This window comes from Schistocerca americana, chromosome X (assembly GCF_021461395.2).
Source record: "Schistocerca americana isolate TAMUIC-IGC-003095 chromosome X, iqSchAmer2.1, whole genome shotgun sequence".
In the NCBI taxonomy this organism is placed as follows: Eukaryota; Metazoa; Arthropoda; class Insecta; order Orthoptera; family Acrididae; genus Schistocerca; species Schistocerca americana.
The window spans coordinates 1,003,956,619-1,003,977,055 of record NC_060130.1 but is presented as its reverse complement, the minus strand read 5'-3'; the positions used below and the strand labels follow the sequence as shown (position 1 = coordinate 1,003,977,055).

The window sequence follows — 20,437 nt, the reverse complement described above, 5'->3', positions numbered from 1 at the left end:
CAGTGTCCAGTGGCAGACGCTACAGGAGAGGCATTGCACATCATTGAGAGGTTTACCATTGAAACTGCTAGAGCGAATCCTCCATGTAGAGTGAAGAAACGGGCAACTTCCTCCCACATACATCTCGTAGGATGACGACGAGAGACATATCGGAGAAATCAGAAGTCAGTTGGAGGTTTACCAACAGTAAACACACTATCTGATCAGAAGTATCCTAACACCTGTATGTAATGCATAATTGACCCTTAGATGTCACGAGATGTGGACTCACCAGTATAAGAGCAGGTGGGGAGTATCGTGTAGTCGGAAGAGAAGCAGGAACATCAGAAGGGGTCGACCAGGATAGCGCATTGACTGCTCAGTGAACGTCACCTGAGTAACAAATTCGTTAGGGGCATTTCAAGCCTTCTGAAGCAGCCAATGCCGACAACCACAGCTAAACCGAGGCCTCTTATACTGACTGACAGGGACCGCTGAGGGCGGCTGTCAAAAATCACATACATTCAGAGGAAAGAATTACTCATGAGTTCCACAGTGCTACCAGCGTTCCAGTTATTACACTGACTGTACAAAGCGAGTTAAAAGAATGGGGTTTAATTGTCGAGCAGAACCTCATAAGCCACACATTTCTTACGGCAATGCTAAGCAACACTTGAGGTAATGTAAAGACTGGATGACTGGAAACGGGTGATATGGCGCGACGAATCAACACTACACTTCGTGGAAATCCGATGGGAGTGTTTGAGTTTGGCGGATGCCTAGAGAATGTTCCGTGCCATCATGTGTAGTGCCAATTGTGAAGAACAGATGGGATGGTGTAATGGTATGGGGATGATTTTCGTTGTTAAGGTGTGATCCCCTTGTTGTGCTTAACAAAACACTAAGTGCAGAAGGGTACGAACACGTTTTACAGCCTTATGTAGTGCATACAGCAAATGATAACGCACCCTATCATAAAGCAGATCTGTGAGGCAATGATTTGTGGACAATAACATTCCTGAAATGGACTGACATGCCCAGAGTGCCGACCTGAACCCAATGGAACACCTTTGAAATGAGTTCAATCATCGACCTCAGCGTCCAACATCATTACCTTCTCTGGTTTCAGCTCTTGTGGAAAAATGGTCTGCCATGTCTGCACTGCCATTCAAACACCTCATGAAACTGGGATTTAGATGTTTTTAAAGTATAGGAAAACAACTGTTTTCTTAAAATGGTGCATTTCTCAGTTAGTTATAATGGAAGCGTGGAATAATCCCATCGGACGATACTGTGGAGCTTTGTTGTGTGTATCAAAGTGGTGACTATTTAAAGGCCTGTCTTTTTATTCCAATGAAATGAAGACACGGAACTGGAATCTACGAGGAATATGGAGCACAATGATGACACAAAATGTTGCTGAGGTCAACATCAGGAAGTCTCACTGAAACATCCTCGCCATGCAAGCGCGCACATACCTGAGGACTAGGGAAAGGAAGATACGTAGTGTAGTCAGGAATTTTACTTTAAAGAAAGTGATTTAAAAGTCCATATTACCCAGGTTTTTAACAGGGTCGGAAGTGGAAAGTTTTTATGGCTACTTGCAGGTCATTATTCGTCTTCAAAAATATTAAAAATACTCCAAACCCCCCCTGGTCTAGAATCTCCCGACAGACTATCGTATGGGCACCCTCGTCCATCATGACATTCAAGACATAGGTATTCCACATGTAACGTAACTGCATTTACTCAATATTATTAAACATAGACAATGTTAATACTGGTCTTCTGTGACACTGGGCCTTTATCCCAGGCATGTTTCAGTGCTCGTCGCTTCGTCTCCTTCTGCAGGAGACATCTACAGAGGTCATAACGTCTGATTAGCTCATTTTCAAATGTAACCTAGGTTTAGCTTGTCGAAACAAGCCTTAGGACAAAAATTAACTAACTCCGCATTTTCAGTCTAGCTGTGAAGTGGTGAGCACTTTAACTTGCCGTGGACCACGGCCTGTACCCATAAATCAGTGTTGTCAAGGATATTAATGCCGGCCTCACAGTCTGCATAGTATGATCAATACTGATCTTGTAAACAACTTTTATATGTGTGATCAGGCTATAGGAATATTCCCAGAATGAGAATTTTTCCCTCTGCAGCGGAGTGTGTGCTGATATGAAACTTCCTGGCAGATTAAAACTGTGTGCCCGACCGAGACTCGAACTCGGGACCTTTGCCTTTCGCGGTCAAGTGCTCTACCAACTGAGCTACCGAAGCACGACTCACGCCCGGTACTCACAGCTTTACTTCTGCCAGTACCTCGTCTCCTACCTTCCAAACTTTACAGAAGCTCTCCTGCGAACCTTGCAGAACTAGCACTCCTGAAAGAAAGGATATTGCGGAGACATGGCTTAGCCACAGCCTGGGGGATGTTGCCAGAATTATAGGCCTAATCATGAAGGACATGGAAGAGAGGCAGTGCGGAACACAAGTTGGTAGCATACAGCATACACGCATTGTTGTTCCATCTGCACATAGAGTTGCCCGGCTCCGCAGCTATGTCACGAACGCATGCCTGTTCTGTGACGCTCGATTCCCAGGCAGCAGTTAAAATAGCGGAAGGAATTTTCATCGTCAGTATTTTCTCGGCAGGCGAAGATTTGCGTTGGTCAAGAGGAGTAGGCCATGCGCTGGCGCCGTGTTTCACCCCGTCCATTCTCTCTTCACCACACAACTCAAACATCACATCACACGACTCCGAATACACATGTTACAGCCGCCTACACTCAACAGATAGGCCTACACTTAAAGACAAGAATCTACTAAGCAAAGGTGCGATTGATCGCGCAGGAAAAAACTCTTCCTGATTGGGCGGCTGAAGTTAACCCTCGGAGTGTCCCAGCCAACAATGCCAAACAATAAGAAGTAAAGTGAAGAGGAGAAATTTGGAAAATAGATTAAAGATCAGAGAGAAGAAATAAAAGTTTGAAGGTCTGTCGATAATTGTGTCACACTATCAGAGACAGCAAAGGGCTCTGTCAGTGCAACGTAGACGAATAAAATCAGGCGATGCTGAGGGAAATGAGAAAATGAAAGTAGCATACATTAGATGACAAGACAATGGAAGCTCTTGAAACGTGATGCTACAAAAGAATGCTGAAGATTCGATGGGTACATCTGATAAGAGGTGAAAAGGGAAGGACTAGATCAGACACATCTACATCCACATCTACATTTATACTCCGCAAGCCACCCAACGGTGTGTGGCGGAGGGCACTTTACGTGCCACGGTCATTACCTCCCTTTTCTGTTCCAGTCAGGTGTGGTTCGCGGGAAGAACGACTGTCTGAAAGCCTCCGTACGCGCTCGAATCTCTCTAATTTTACATTCGTGATCTCCTCGGGAGGTATAAGTAGGGGGAAGCAATATATTCGATACCTCATCCAGAAACGCACCCTCTTGAAACCTGACGAGCAAGCTACACCGCGATGCAGAGCGCCTCTCTTGAAGAGTCTGCCACTTGAGTTTATTAAACATCTCCGTAACGCTATCACGGTTACCAAATAGCCCTGTGACGAAACGCGCGGCTCTTCTTTGGATCTTCTCTATCTCCTCCGTCAACCCGATCTGGTACGGATCCCACACTGATGAGCAATACTCGAGTATAGGTCGAACGAGTGTTTTGTAAGCCACCTCCTTTGTTGATGGACTACATTTTCTAAGGACTCTCCCAATGAATCTCAACCTGGCACCCGCCTTACCAACAATTAATTTTATATGATCATTCCACTTCAAATCGTTCCGCATGGATACTCCCAGATATTTTACAGAAGTAACTGCTACCAGTGTTTGTTCCGCTATCATATAATCATACAATAAAGGATCCTTCTTCCTATCCGGAGGCATCAAGAAATAGTGAACATGGTAATAGGGAAAAGAGTGGGAGCTAAAAATTTTAGACTTAGATCAGGGTCTGGATACAGTAAGCAGGTTCAAATGGATGTAGGTTGCAGTAAGACTCGTAGATGATACATTACCTTGGAGAGCTGTATCAAAACTGTCTCTTTACTGGAGAACAGCAATAACAGCTCGTACAAAGACATAAAAGCATTTATCGTTTCCGCTCCCCCATCTGTGATCAGAAGGGGAAGGAACTTTAATCCTTGGTATAATATGAAGTCTCTGCTACTTACCACTTCACAAACATGAGTATTAAAAATGATTCAATCGTTTCCAAGTTGTTACATGTACAAATTTGACTGGTACATGGACACAACCGTAAACTCACCATGCTGCATTTCGCACTCAACAAATGTTCCATGAGTGGCCCTCTGGTCACATAAAACGAGGTGGTGCACTGGTTAGCACACTGAACTCGCATTCGGGAGGACGATGGTTCAAACCCGCGTCCAGCCATCCAGATTTAGGTTTTCCGTGATTTCCCTAAATCGCTCCATGCAAATGACAGGATGTTTGCTTTTAAAGGGCGCGGCCGATTTCCTCGCCCATCCTTGAAATAATTCGATCTTGTGCCCCGTCTCTAATGACCTCTATGTCGACGAGACGTTAAACCCAATTTTTCCTTTCTTCCTTACCTCTGGTCACACGACACATATCCAAGCGATAGTCAAGTTACGTAGCAACATCCTGTCAATGGTGATGACAGCATCACTGATACGTTCTCTGATCCGGGCGAAGTGGCCATGCGGTCCTAGGCGCTACGGTCTGGAGCCGCGCGACCACTACGGTCGCAGGTTCGAATCCTGCCTCGGGCATGGATGTGTGTGATGTCCTTAAGTTAGTTAGGTTTAAGTAGTTCTAAGTTCTGGGGGACTGATGACCTCAGCAGTTGAGTCCCATAGTGCTCAGAGCCATCTGAACCATTTTTTTTCTTCTGAACACACACTGCGCTTCTGTACAGAAACAATTCGTATACAGTATTTCAACACACAACAATTCTTTTCTTGATTTGTCGTCATTCTGGCAAGGCACCGCATTCATAACGCTAACTGGTGAACACAATGCGAACTCATTGAGAATACGGTTTTGTTCACGTGTCAGTCATATATATGAATCATTTATAGAAGCCCTGTATAATAAAAGTGCATACAGATCTAGATATCAATGTTCTTGAATTGACCAAAAAGCCAAATTATGGTCGCCGGAGCTATTTGAATACACAAGTAATTTCTTGTAGCATCGACGAGAGCACACTGTTTCACTACACTTCATTTCATTTCACAGGTAATTTCTTGCAGCATCGACGACAGCACACTGTTTCACTACACTTCGTTTCACAACAGTTTGAGTATCGGGCACAAAAAGGACAGTGATTTAAATTATTGTAACGCCAGTTCAAATTAAAGCACCAGAAACTGTAGAAGTACTTTATGGAATGTGCACTGCAATAGCAGTAGAATCCTGTGTTGACTCTCGTGGAAAATTTATTCAAACACAGTCTGATTAAAGTTACTTGACAGTTGACACTTCACATGTTGGAGGTGCTTCCTCCAATCAGAGGCGTTCAGCGTCGCTCCTGAACTGTTCGTCGTCGTCAAACTGCCACAGCAAATGGTCAATTAACTTCCAATTACGTGCCTGGTTTTCTTTCTTTCTTTTTTTTTTTTTTCTCCTCTTCCTTGTTGCGTCTGGATCCCGAATCTTGAGACCGGCCCTTTTACCTCGCATTTTATCACACACACACACACACACACACACACACACACAAAATACGCACATTTCGTCCACACCACTAGCCAAAGACTACTGGATTCTTCCGCACAAGACACACGATTCGCCTTCAAATATTCAATCGTCATTGCAGAGATCGGCCTACAGTAGGTAAACTTCATACGACATAGCGTAAAACCTAATTTTTTGAAGGCAGAAAATTATCGTTGCAACTGGTTCTCTAGATAAATAAATATATTAGCAGAATGCGAAGGTCTTCCGTAGCGTGGTGGTGACGTCACAGTTCACGATGCCGGATGCCGCGGTGTTCGAATAACGCCAGGCGATAACATTTTTTCTTTTTTTTTTTTAAATCTTTACGAAAATGGCTTATTATATTCAGTTAGGTAGTTTTAATCTATGTTTTACTTTTAATCTTTTGTTACACCATTTTCGTCATCTTGACTTTTTTTTATTTGCTCTTATTTTTCTTCCCATCATTTTTTTCCTATGGAATCTGCTTGTGTCGCCTGTAACCTGTACACAACTTCCAACGAGGACAGCTCATCGGTCGGTATCGCGTAGCTAAAGCGAGAAGTTAAAATTCGCTTTTAGCACCGAAACTAAACTTTTTGTGTCTTGACTTTGCTCTTACAGGCCAGCTGTGAGCAAAGCGAGCATCTGCCGCAGGTTGCTGACCGCCGCTTTCTTGGATACATTGCACATCAAGAGGTTGTGGTTACGTTAGGACACAATTGTAAAGGCAGGGCTCTCAAACGCGTTGTCCGCCGCAGTTCAGTTTAAAAAATGGTTCAAATGGCTCTGAGCACTATGGGACTTAACTGCTGTGGTGATCAGTCCCCTAGAACTTAGAACTACTTAAACCTAACCAACCTAAGGACATCACAAACACTCATGCCCGAGGCAGGATTCGAACCTGCGACCGCCCGCATCTCGTGGTCGTGCGGTAGCGTTCTCGCTTCCCACGCCCGGGTTCGATTCCCAGCGTGGTCAGGGATTTTCTCTGCCTCGTGATGGCTGGGTGTTGTGTGCTGTCCTTAGGTTAGTTAGGTTTAAGTAGTTCTAAGTTCTAGGGGACTGATGACCATAGATGTTAAGTCCCATAGTGCTCAGAGCCATTTGAACCATTTTTTTTTAACCTGCGACCGCAGCGGTCACGCGGTTCCAGAGTGTAGCGCCTAGAGCCGCTCGGCCACTTCGGCCGGCCGCGGTTCAGTCATTGGTCTTCTAAAATCAGCTGTGGACAGAGCATCTTGCGTTTGCGCCTTACCTGACGGCAGCAGCTTCAAACATTGTTTCGTGTTAAATGGACAGCATTTCAGCACTTGGGGAGTGACCCGCCGTGCTTAACCGAGTGGTAGCTGAAGAAGCAACACTGTAGGGCTATGTAACAGACCTCAACTATCAAGTAATTTTAAACACACTATACAAATAAGTGGAGTAAATACCATCTGCTGCTTACTGTCTTCATTTGCACGAGAACCGTTCTAATCTTATCCCAATTGTTTAAGTCATAGGAGACTAGATGACGAAGGGCATAAACATTGCTGCCGTAGTATTAACAATGTTCTAAATATATTAGGTCCGCAGCTCGTTGTCTCGCTTCCCGAGCACGGGGTCCCAGGTTCGATTCCCGGCGGGGTCCGGGATTTTCACCTGTACTGAAATGACTGGCTGTTTTGTCGTCTTCTTCTTCTTCTTCTTCTTCTTCTTCTTCATCATCATCAGATCATCATCATCATCATATCATCATCAGATCATCATCATCATCATATCATCATCAGATCATCATCATCATATCATCATCAGATCATCATCATCATCATCATCATCAGATCATCATCATCATCATCAGATCATCATCATCATCATCAGATCATCATCATCATCAGATCATCATCATCATCATATCATCATCATCATCATATCATCATCATCATCAGATCATCATCATCATCAGATCATCATCAGATCATCATCATCATCATCAGATCATCATCTCCTGAAATATAGGTTTCATGGCAAGCGTAACAGCATTTGATATAGTAATTTTGTGCGAGAAAGTGTCTACTTTACCCACCTCTTTTGCCTTGAAGTATTCAGACCATTCAGTGGAACACAGGCTGTGTATTGGTTCAGCATCTGTAGACAGCTTGTGAAAATAAATTGCCCAAACAGCTCTCTTCATACCATGTAAATTATTTCCGTTACTTCTAATAGCCATACCATAATATCGTGTAATCTGATCAGTTTGTTTATCAGTCAGTCGACGTCTTATACTTAGACCATCAGATAACTTGGTACTTCCCAACTGCTGTTTGAGTCTATGTAGTTTCATGCCCATCCTCTTTTGCACATGATTAACACACTCTAGTTTTGTAATTGACAAATCACCATAGGGTTTACTCTCCACCACTGCCTTATACGATCGTGAGCCTCCATCCCCAAGAAAACTCATGTAGCGAACAGCACAGTCATGCTGGGAACGTTGGAACATTTTCACTGCAGAAGCAACCTCCATCCCTCCACTAGTTCCTTCATAGTTTCTCTGACAATTCATTTCATGCTTAGTTTGCTTTCCAGTACTCTTGCCTGCTTGCATACAACCCTGACAGTACATGGTCAACACATCAACATCCAACACTTTCCCATTGTCGATGGTGATAATAGATTCACACGAATTCTTTGACTGGAAACCTCCTTTTTGCTAGCATCCATCGAATGATATTGCTATGTCAGAACTACCATTTTTTGCTACAGCCTGCTCTGCTGCTGTAGTCATTGACTCCATAACACACACCTTGACACTACTTCTTACTATGGAGTTGTATTTGATAGATTTTGTAGGGGGACTAGGGAGGTTCAACAAGCCACAAAGAACCTTACCAGCGTAATGGCCTTTTCCTATGCAACTAAGTTCATAGAAGTATCTTCGATTAGTGTCAAAAAGTCCATTTTTACACTTACTTCTGAAGTCTTGAAAGTCTTTTCGCTTTTTACAGTTCAAACACATTACTTGTAAAGTGCACACCAGACCATTGCATTGAGATAGATTTTCAGAAATTTCAATTTCCCCTCCACATATACGACAGCACATTGTTTCAGACAAAGCTGAAATAAGTATATGGAGATTAACAATGATATTGCACTTTGTTTCACTGTCTCAAGCTGCGTTGTATTTTACATCATTACCCAGCAGTTTTTACTTGGAAGCACTCGGAGGAGTAGAAGAACTGTCACTATTTACAACCAAATTATCACGCCCTCCGGCGCTAACCACTTTTTACTGCTGCTATATTTGTTCTGTAGTATCTGTTTCCTTTGTTTCGTATTTTTTAAGCACTCCTTTTGGTTTAGTCTTGACGAAAACTATCACAGGAAACACGGAAACTAAAACGTGGCTAGTGGATAACTGTTGTTGTCAAACACAAACAAATGTACAGTTCAAAGAGTTTACTGCGAAGTACCACCAGTGTAGGCAACTTATGAAACGGCAGATCTCTACAAAACAAAAGAAACCACAGCCTTCTAGACTATATAGTTCCAGAGAAAATTGCCAATATGCGAAATGATGAAAAACAAAATTCTCGGAAATGTCATTGATGATTATTTTCAAATATTTATTTAAAATAGTAAATAATCGAATATTTCAATAAAACCTACACCAAATTAAGCATAAACATCCATATTTTCATAATTTGCATGAAAGTAAAAATGTCAAATTTTGTCATTTTGGGCGGCACGACTCCTCTTAAGCCGCGTCCACACCAGGCGCACCGAGCCGCGCGGTGCAGTATGACCCACACGAGGGCAGAACACACAATGGAGTAGTGTTCGTAGGTGCACAGCTACGTATGTTCCAATGTGCGTGCGCACGCAACAGTAAAAATAGAGAACGAAAAACGCCGTCCAAACATAGTGCGCACGAACCACCCATTTCCTTTGATGCACCGACACAGCGTGGAATTGCTCGTTGTTCCGCAGTTTAACATCCACACTGGACGTGCTGTGCAGCGCAGTTTAAGTCTGGCGCAGCGTGGGGCAGGCGACGACCAGGCAAGGTTTCGCTACCGTGTTCATTCAAATACTGGGAGAGTAGGAAACGCGATGAATGTATTTGAATTCAATCTCCATATTCTCCATATAGAGACTAAAAGGGACACTACAACTGCATTGTTGTGTCATGTTTCAAGAAATTTCGATCTTTTACCTAAGATATATTTAGATTTCACACTCCGCTAGAATAAAACCTATTAACACACCCACTGTGATTCCTCGCTTATCTTCTGCCACAGTCATAGGTGTCCGCAAGTGGGCCAAGGAAAGGCACTTGCCGTACATTCCCCCCTCCCCCTAGAATCTGGAGTACAGACTTATTATTCATTACAGAATTCTCACACACTTCTAAAAGTGTAAAAGTGAGTGGACAACCATCAGTTATCTGGGATATAATGTTTCTTGTGTCACCTACAAAATTTAGTTCTTGATCCATGACACGTCTCAAAAGAGACCAAATAATTTACATAAGAAACTGCAATTTTAGAATCTTCCCCCCCCCCTCTTTCCCTTGACCAATGGCTGAGGACGCCACTGACCCTCCCCCCCCCCCCCTCTTTCCCTTGACCAATGACTGCGGACGCCACTGACCACAGAGCTATACACTGAGGCTTCAGAAGTCATTGTCACAGCGGTATGCGTATCGGTCTACACAGATGGCGATAGTATCGCTTACACGAGGTTTAAAGGGTAGTGCATTGTAGGAGGTGTCATTTATGTTCATGTGATTGATGTGAAAACGTTTCCGAACTGATTACGGCCGCACGTTGGGAATTCACAGACTTTGAAAACGGAATCGTAGTTGGTGCTAGACATATGAGACATTCCGTTGGGGAAATCGTTTGGGAATTCAATATTCCCAAATCCCCAGGTCAAGAATGTGCTAAGAAGACCACATTTTAGGCATTATCTTTCATCACGGACAATGCAATGGCCGGTTGCCTTCACTTAAGGACCGAGAGCAGCGGCGTTTGTCTAGAGTTGTCAGTGCTAACAGACGAGGAACAGTGCGTGAAATAACCACAGAAATTAATGTGCAACGTACGACGACCGTTAATGGGCTATGGCAGCAGACCTTTGCTAGCCGCACGACATCGTCTGCAGTGGCTCTCCTGGGCTCGGTTGGACCCTAGACGACTGGAAAACAGTGGCCCAGTCAGACGAGTCCCGATTTCAGATGGTAAGAACTGGTGGCAGGGTTCGAGTGTTGCGCAGACCCCATGAGGCCATGAGCTCAAGCTGCCAACAAGGCACTGTGCAAGCTCCATAACGGTGTAGGCTGTGTTTACATGGAATCTATTGGATCCTCTGGTCCAACTGAACCGATCACCGACTGGAAATTATAATATTCGGCTACTTTGAGACCATTTACAGCTATTCAACCGTGGAAGTTTTATGGATGACAATGCTCTATGTCACCGAGCCACAATTCGCGATTGGTTTGAAGAACATTCTGTACAGATCGAGCGAATGATTTGGCCATCCAGATCGAACACTAGGGGACATAATCGAGAGGTCACTTCGTGCACATGATCCTGCACCGGAAACACTTTCGCAATTAAGGACGGCCATAGAGGCAGCGCGTCCCAATATTTCTGCAGGGAGCTTCCAACTACTTGTTGAGTTCATACCACGTCGAGTTGCTGCACTCCGCCAGGTCGAACACGATATTAGGATGCCCTCTGTGATCTCAGTGTAGAACAGTTCTACCAGTGTTCTTCAGGAACACAGCTGAAAGCGTTCTACGTGGCACGACGCCATCGAATTGTGACGTGGTTCCGCGAGGTAAATGCGGAAACCTCAAGTTTGGTGACTTGTTACCAAATGCGTCCAAACAGGACCACCGTGATGTTAGTCTGTTCTTGGCTGTCGAACTAAAACACCGCTAGACATCAATCAGAGAATGGAGAATGTGTATCTTGTTGGACTAGGATGTACAGCCGGAAGTTACGGACTACTTCACGCTTACCGAATGGGTATCTTCAGCCTGGTGCGCCGGTGGGATGAATGCATCAATGCTCGTGGCGATTCTGTCTGACTGGCATACTCATCCTGTACTGTATAGCCTTCGAACGGAAACATTTTGATCGCCCGTTAAACTAATGGTCAAAACTAGAAAAAAAAAACGTGTTTAGATGCAAGAACTTCCTGGGATATTGTCCATTGTACACAACGGCGTTCCACTGCAGCAACTCCGGCTCCAATGACACCTCGTCGGCAGAACGTTAAATCCCGAACATCTGTTCTTGAAAGACTAAACTTTTTAATAGTAACAAAAGGTGGTCCTACACGTTATTAAGTACGACATTCCTTCATATCTTAGAGTAGGTCCTACACTATCGTTGTGATAGAAGTTCTTCCGTCCACGTAAGTACAGAAAAGTAATGCTGAATAAATTATGAATAAGTATCCATTACGCACGGACACACAAATCCCATTGTCTTGTTATGTTCGGTTCCACAGCTCCATGTTACAGCTATAATCTCTGTCAACGGTAGAACTACTACATGTAGCTCACAAAAAAGAAAGCGTGCTACTTCGCTTCTACATCTTTCTACATCTCTACAGTTGCGAGGATATCCTGTTTTCTGCTGTATTTATGGGACGGCCGCTAAATACGTTTGCTCAGAATGGGGGACGGGGAGAGGGAAAAAATCTCACTAAGTCTCATTTAAAGGGGGCGGAATGCAAATCTCATGTAAACTTTTTAATTCAGAGAATATAAATTATGATAACAGATAACATTTTGTTGTATATAAATAATCACGTGTGTATACCCGGGATTCCCCGATTTGAAACAAGTGCCGCACAGATCTTAGATTTCATTCCGGGAGTCCTCTACTGCGCCGGTCGAAATCACTGCGTTTCCGTCAGTCCATTGTGATATTCCGTAACGCATATAAAGTCGATGTTATTGTGTTCAACACGGAATTGTATCAAAACTTTTAGAATGCGCATGTTAAGGGGCATACCGACAAGTCCAAACACGTGCGAGCAAGAAGTTAATCGTTTGTGGAAGAAAGCGACAAGAATTTTCTGTATGATCATATAAATCGAAAGACTGAAAAGCTACTTAATCACACGGTTCAAACATAGGTAAAAACAGTGTTTGTTGTTTTTCCATCTGCAGTGTAAGTAAAGGTTCAATGACATTTACTGTATGTAATATACCAATAAAAGGTTAGTGTTTTAGGAATCCGTCAAAATGTTAATACTATTTTGAAGGAGCCTTTTTGTCCCTCTGTCTCTGCCCGACCGACTGAGTACTATTCCCGGTTGGCATATTTAAAATATTGTTTTCAATTACGTGTTAGAAACAATGTATATAAGTAAAACATGTTTTTTATAAAAGCGTTTTAATCAATGTTTAACACTTTTTTCATTTTACGTGCTTTCACGCAACTACGGGGGTAAATCCCAAATGAGTGGGGAGGGGGGGAGGTGTCCCATCACATCTCAGAAAGGCGGAGGGTGGTCCAGATTTTAAAGAAAACCGCCACACGATATTGGTGGACGTCCTCTAAGAAGTTCCTGTTCTTCATTCTATCCCATCCTGTGAGTTGGAGAGGTATGCGACACTGAATCAGCAGTTACATACGAGAACCGAGTGTAAATCCTTTTAAAAAAAATATTTGTGTTCAACTAAATTAGCAGTCTACTATAATGTTTGTGTATGGCTTGGAGCTTTAAGCAAATTTCAACTACATATAGTTTGTGGCTCGATCACCAGCCAGTCATAGGGCACTTTTTTATGCAGTTAATGTAACATTCACGTTGCACAACGATTTGTGTATGATAGAAAAACGTTGCTCTATGCTTTGGATTTTACATCAAAATAGTCCAGTTCGTAACTGTCTGAGATCAACAGGACCACACTTAATAAAGCACCGTGCTGTTCAGACAATACTCCGCTTAACTCTGTTATTCCAATTACACAACAATTCTGAAATATTTGTTTGTCGCGATTTTAATGCATAGTCAACCCATTATAATTACATACACATTTTTCATCATGTATCATTCGTCGCTGCATACGACCATACAACCATGCAACACAAGAACTACGCACGATATGACTTTTGCATGCCCTTCTTTGGCAGAAGTAGACGTTCACGTAATGCGAGTGTTACGATCTGCATTTAAAGCATCTAATCCTTGAATATTACTGTAAAACTGTCGTCAGACTGACTCGGTTGTAGTCTTGGTCGTGGGGAGGTACTGAATTGAAAGTGAAAGCTCTTAGAAATTTGTAAGAACAGCACTCAGAAATAAATTCCTAAGGGACCAAACCGCTGAGGTTATCGGTCCCTAGACTTACACACTACTTAAACTAATTTATGCTAAGAACACCACACACATCCATGCCTGAGGGAGGACTCGAACCTCCGGCGGGAGAGGCCGCGCAATGCGCGACGTGGCGCCTCTAACCATGCGGCCACTCCGAACAGCACGTCGACCATTTGGAATGACAAAGAGTCAACTGACATTTCATCACTTTTGTGTCAATAGACGTCAAAGTTTTATTACCTCATTATTCAGTTGTCTCTCAATCTACAGTAGTGATTTTTTGATATGGTGCTAGCCAATTTTTGTCACAATTAACTGTAAAGAATATTTACAAAAACATTGTTATAAAAGTGCAAATTGTTGTGTTAACCTTTCCTCTACGTGCTATTCAAGCATTTCAAGAATTTCAAGAATTTTCACGTGTCACTTACCTCTACGTTTGTTCTTTCAGTCAATTTATAAGAGCAAATTTTCTTTTTTTTTTTCCTTTCTAAAATGAACAGTTTACACAATAAGTGTTTTCCACTTTTAAATCCTAATGCTTGTTCGTGTAATAAGATTTGATTAATGAAAACTAATAATTATACAAATATTCAATTTTATTTATGATTACTTACAAGAAAAAAATACAATAATAAAAAAAAATAAGTTCCACGTTTCAAATGGAACTTTGTCATCCCAAACAATCAAAGAAAGTTATATCAGTTGGGACGAACACTGGCATGCTTATATCTTCTCCACGGACAGCAGGACGAGTACATTCTACTTGTAGCAGAAGTGAGACAGAAACTTGTCGCACTGAGTTATATCAGTTGGAACTCGCGTGCTTCAGTAGTGGGACTAGGCCGGTGTCGCCCCAAAGTAGGTCACCCCAGACCAGGACGTCACCCCAAAGTACCGTTATCCAAGGTGGAAGGCGTGATGTCACAGACACAGCCCCAAGATGGCGTCGCCCCAAAGTAGATCACCGCAGACCAGAACGTCGTCCCAAAGTAGGTCAACCCAAACAAGGACATGACCGCAAAGTAGGTCACACCAGATGACATCTGTGATGTCACTGATGGAACAAGTGCCACACACCCTGACACATCCCCCTGGCGGGAAGTTTGAATTTTGGCAGGATAGTGACACGCCCCCCCTCCCAGGCAGGAAGATCGAATTCCAAAAGGATAATGCATCACACCACAGTTATCTCTACTAACCTAAGAAAAGCGCCGGAAGATAGATCACTTGGGCTACCTCCACTAACCTAACAACTCTTCTTCCCTCCCCTCCCCCAGAAAATGGCGGGAAGTTTGAATTTTGTCAGATTTTCGTGAGTGCCACGCCCACCTGGAGTTGGAATGAATTTTCGCGAGTGCCACGCCCACCTGGACTTAGAAGGAAATAGTTAAAGTCTCCACCACGATCCTCAACCGACCGCCACATCACCTTACCAACCCATGTTGTCAGGCTAACTTACAGTAACGTGTACTAAAGTGTACTAACGTGGACTAACATGTACTAACGTCCACAGTGCATGACGTCATCCAAGATGGTGGGGGGGGGGGGGGGGGGAATGGTATGAAAACGACTCTGCCTATGATGGACATGAGTTTTTGTTTTGCAAGCAATGTCTCCACCATGAAATCTAGACTCCAACCAACCTAGTGCACATTACTGCCACCAAAGGGTACTGTCATCCGTCCTGTGACCTAATCCCATGACCTAATCCCAGATGGTGGTCTGTAGGGGGAAAATAACGCAAAAATGACTCAGGCTGCGCTGGGCTGCTGGGGAGAGTAAGGAAGGAGTGCACTCTATTTTGGAACATTTTATTTAGGCATGGAGTACATTTATCACACTGACACAAAACACTCTCCCTGATGTGCTTGGGATCACAATACACAGTCTTCAGAAACGCAAGCAACTCCTAATGTACTGAAATAATTTCAGTACAGACACGCGGACTCTTCCTAAATAATGCAGTACACAGATGTGCAGACACGAAATGAACTAGTATACTGCCCAAATAACGCATAGCGCAGCCTACAGACCTGCTCGCAAAATAATACAACAGACACGCAGACAATGTATGTAGACACCACCTGCCGCCCCATGTCCACTAGGCCGCACAGGAGGATACTAACAGCTCCGCGAACTACCACGGCCATCAGCCGCAGACCACACACAGATGCACGCACGCATGAGGCGGCGACATCCCTTTCATATTTGTACCTGACAAGTTCCTCTCAGAATGCTTAATTACCTAGGCACCGTTGATGACGCGATCAGATGGGAGCGAAGACTTATTTATAGAGTGCAGATGCTCCAAGATGGGCCGTGCACATGGGTTTGTCGCTACACACCCTCTAACTGTGGTCCAGCGAAGACGCTGTAGAAATCTGTTCCATAATAGCACAAGCTGCTTTCTCCTTAGCGATTCTATGCGTGACGTGTGGCTGACGCATCGCCGCACGTAGCTTCTTACCATCGCAAGTGCATCTAGCAACGTTCTCAATGTTATACTGAAGCCACATTGCTATCTAAAAGAATAACCAAGTCGAACTCTAGTAAATTGCATATTGTCCCAGAAATACTTCACGTGCGCTTTTGTAGGAGTTTTTGTATTGTCTCAGCTTGTATGCACGGAAATTCTTGCCCTAACAGAACCTGTTTACGAAAATAACGCAGAATAACATCGAATGCACTCTATCGTGATACCCCAGACCTGTTACCCTTCCTGCTTTCAATACACACAAATGTTCCACCACTATGTAGAGACTCCTATATCCCAGCACAAAGAATGTGAACGAATCAAGCATTATGATTGGCTCTTATCGAATTTACCTGCCGAATTACTGATGCCGTCGGTATCGAAGCACCAACCACCTCTTCCTCCTTTCTGAAGACTTTCAGTGGTACAATTATTTTGCACAGATCGCTAAATTGCATTAACATTTAAACCTGCAAAGTTGTTTATTGATCATCGAATACATGAGAGTCACAAGAATATTGGAAGCCAGGAGTATATTTACCAGTGTAACTACAATTAAATATTACGATTGCTGCTACAATCTGACACCGGTCGATGTACAGGTAGTATCTCCTCTCGACGGTTGTGCTTCTGGAATGAATCTCAATATCTATAGCACACAGAGTTTTCCACATAAAAAATCTCTCTCATACCCTCAGGGTTATGAATGTGCTGGATCTACACATCCCTCACGACAGGACACACAGTCATTCTCTCTAGTCATGCCACAACATAAGCCACAGTAACTTTACAATGCAATATATACACATTTTACATAAACAGTGAAGTTATCTTTCATATCTGTACAGCACCCGAAAAAATGATCATATACCTACACTCACACCGACTTTATGTCACGATGCTCGTCAGTCCTAGGGAAGCACCGACCACCTTTTCTTTCTTTCTACAGACATGAAATTCAGCGGCAATAAACTATTTTACACTGATCGCCATATTGCACCAACAACTAAACCTCGCAAAGTGCCATACATATTGTCAAACACGAAAAGACACAAACTCAATTACACTCTCCTCCCACTTAATCTACGTGTCCGGACGTAACGTGTGACTGGGAGGCGTAATACAGCACTGTACTTGACTGTATCCTGTCACCTCCACATTCGGAGAGCGTTTGCTCTGTTTTCTGTATGTCTGCGTACATGCATGCCTTGTGGAAGTCTTCCAGGACCTGCATTAGACCCGAGTTAGCATTTGAATGTGGATTCACTGCGCGTTATATCCGGAGCGATGTTGAGAGGCAGGTCTACAATATACCGTGCAAGGGATAGGGTTTGAAGGTGAATCTGCCATGCACAATGTAAAGCGGTGTTGGGATGCAGATCCACAATATACCACATCCGAGTTAGAGTTCGAGTGTGGATTTGCCACAGACTATATATCCGCACCTATGTTCAGAGGCGGATCCATCGCACGTCACATCTGCGATAGGGTTCACAGGTGGACCAACCACGCGTTATGTCTGGACACACATTCTATGCTCGAAGTTTGGACCACCAGCAGAGGGAACTGGGTCCTGGGAGCTGCCAGCGAGGCATGCATATACACAGACATACAGAAAACAGAGCAAATGCTCTCTGAATGTGGAGGTGACTGGATATAGTCGACTACACTGCTGTATTACGCCTCCCAATCACGCGTTATGTCCGGACACATACATTAACGTACATAAACTGTACTAACGTGCACTAACGTGACAATTTGTCTACAGAAATAAAAACACAAACAAATTTAAGATTGTAAATATATTTATTTATTCGGCGGTAATAGGTATAAATTGACTGAATATACCCCGAAATGCGGGAAAATTGAGGAAGTACTTGGGTATCTTCTAATCCGCGCCGAACAATTTGTACATGGGAACAAATACGCAGCAGCAAGAGGAATCCGGGGAAACGTTGACATCGAAACAAAGGGAATGAGTGAGACGGTCAATTTTTTCTCCATCGAGCCAACATTATACTGTATGTCTATTGAGGTACCAGTTATACACACAAGTTGACTACTGTATATGATGCTTTTCAAGAGGACAGAACCATTCACCTCTAAACTAACTTGCATCTGCATTAAAGGATAACAGAGAGTGGATGGGGTGATCGATTGAGATAGAGCTGTAAAGAGGTACGATTTAATGGTTGACTGTTGCATTCTAGAGAAGGAGAAGTTGATACAGGTCAATTTGTTTTTTCCAGTGCTCTGTACGGATGCATCAGTCGCATGATATGGCCTGTGTTCTACTTGTATACAGCCACGTGTTCTGTATGTGGTTTTAAGCACTGTCTACTTGCCATCGTTAATGGAAAAAATGTCGCTAATGAGAGGACTTCCATCTCATGTGTGATGAAACTTGACACATTCCTCTAGATGAAATTTAGTTTATGCGATCCCCCCCCCCCCCCCCCCCTATCACACCTTTGGCGTAAAATCGAGACTTCAGCGTTATAACTAAGCTGGTGATTGTGAGGCACTGCAATCCCCGTGTACACATTTGAACGACATACGTGTTGTTTACAGAGTTAGTGACACAATGACTTGTAATTTTGGCATGTCTGACACTGCTGCTATGCTTTTATCTGTTTCCTTGTAGAGAAATCAGTTCAAAAATGGCTCTGAGCACTATGGGACTTAACATCTGTGGTCATCAGTCCCCTAGAACTTAGAACTACGTAAACCTAACTAACCTAAGGACATCACAAACATCTATGCCCGAGGCAGGATTCGAACCTGCGACCATAGCAGTCGCGCGGTTCCGGACTGAAGCGCCTAGAACCTCTCGCCCACCGCAGCCGGCCTGGAGAAATCAGTAAGAAAGATGTATGTCCTGCGCTTGAAATATATTTCTTACACTGGAATATTAATAGCGCTACATTCCATATGACTAATAGGTTGGAAACGCAAGCGTTCTAAGATTATAGCCCGTTTTAAGTTGTAGCCTTAGGTGTACATGTGTTTATGCTCTCTCTTACCAATACCTTCTAGGTACCGACCCTAAACTCTAGAACAATACTTCAGAGTTGATACCTTTGTTGATTTACGTAAAAATGCGTGGAGCTACGTCTGTCTGGAGATCCATCACGTATAAAAATCGTCTGTTACTTGTTCTTCTTAACTGTCCGCTATTACATCACGACACTTTGAAGTCTGTTACTATATATCGATAAGAAGTGCTAACCTCCTCGACATGGGCGCATCTCGAGAAATCTTGTGCACTTGGATGGGTGAGGACTCGTAAAGCACTATTCACTCACGAGACTAAGTGTAGCGGTATACTTTTGATCGGTTGCAGATTAATTCACTAACGGTGCTGCAGGGCGGGTTGGTCAATGACTGTGTGAGGAGGGTCTTCCACTCTTTAATTTTACCCTAAGAGCGAGAATGCTCTGTGACTCCCATACGCAGAGAGATCGTAAATTAAAACACTATGCTGGATGTGATAGAAATATGTGGAGCGCTGCCTGGTATACTTTGATTATTTATGTGTTCGTGAATTAACACTGAATGGACATAGTGCACAGTCATCTATCCATGTTCGCAATGATACTTGCAGAGTGGAGAAATGGTGGTTTAGCTATGATACTGAAATTGGAGTAACATGCTGTCACGTCATTGGTCAGTGTTGAAGTTAGTGTAAAATTGCTAAAATTGTACATGCTATCAAGTGTGATGCTTATTATTAGAGTACATAGATGGTGTCTTTCCATTACTTCCGTACACTGGCATGCTCCTGGTTACCACATATGATTGTTTGAGTGGGGGAAAGAGTTTTGGTGGATGGGCAGCACCTTTTGCGGTGGATAGCACCGAAACACTGATCTTGTACATGAGTGTAATATGAGGAATCAGTCAAAAGGGAACGCAGAGCCATCAACTATTCCGTCAGTGTGAGAGATGAGTGT

The 20,437-nt window shown here is 43.4% G+C and overlaps 1 protein-coding gene across 1 annotated transcript in view; it reads right to left on the bottom strand.

Annotated features, from left to right (window-relative positions):
* LOC124555205 (organic cation transporter protein-like) overlaps positions 1–20,437 on the bottom strand; it is a 543,400-nt gene that overhangs the window by 78,556 nt on the left and 444,407 nt on the right. The gene's annotated exons all lie outside the window — the stretch shown is intronic.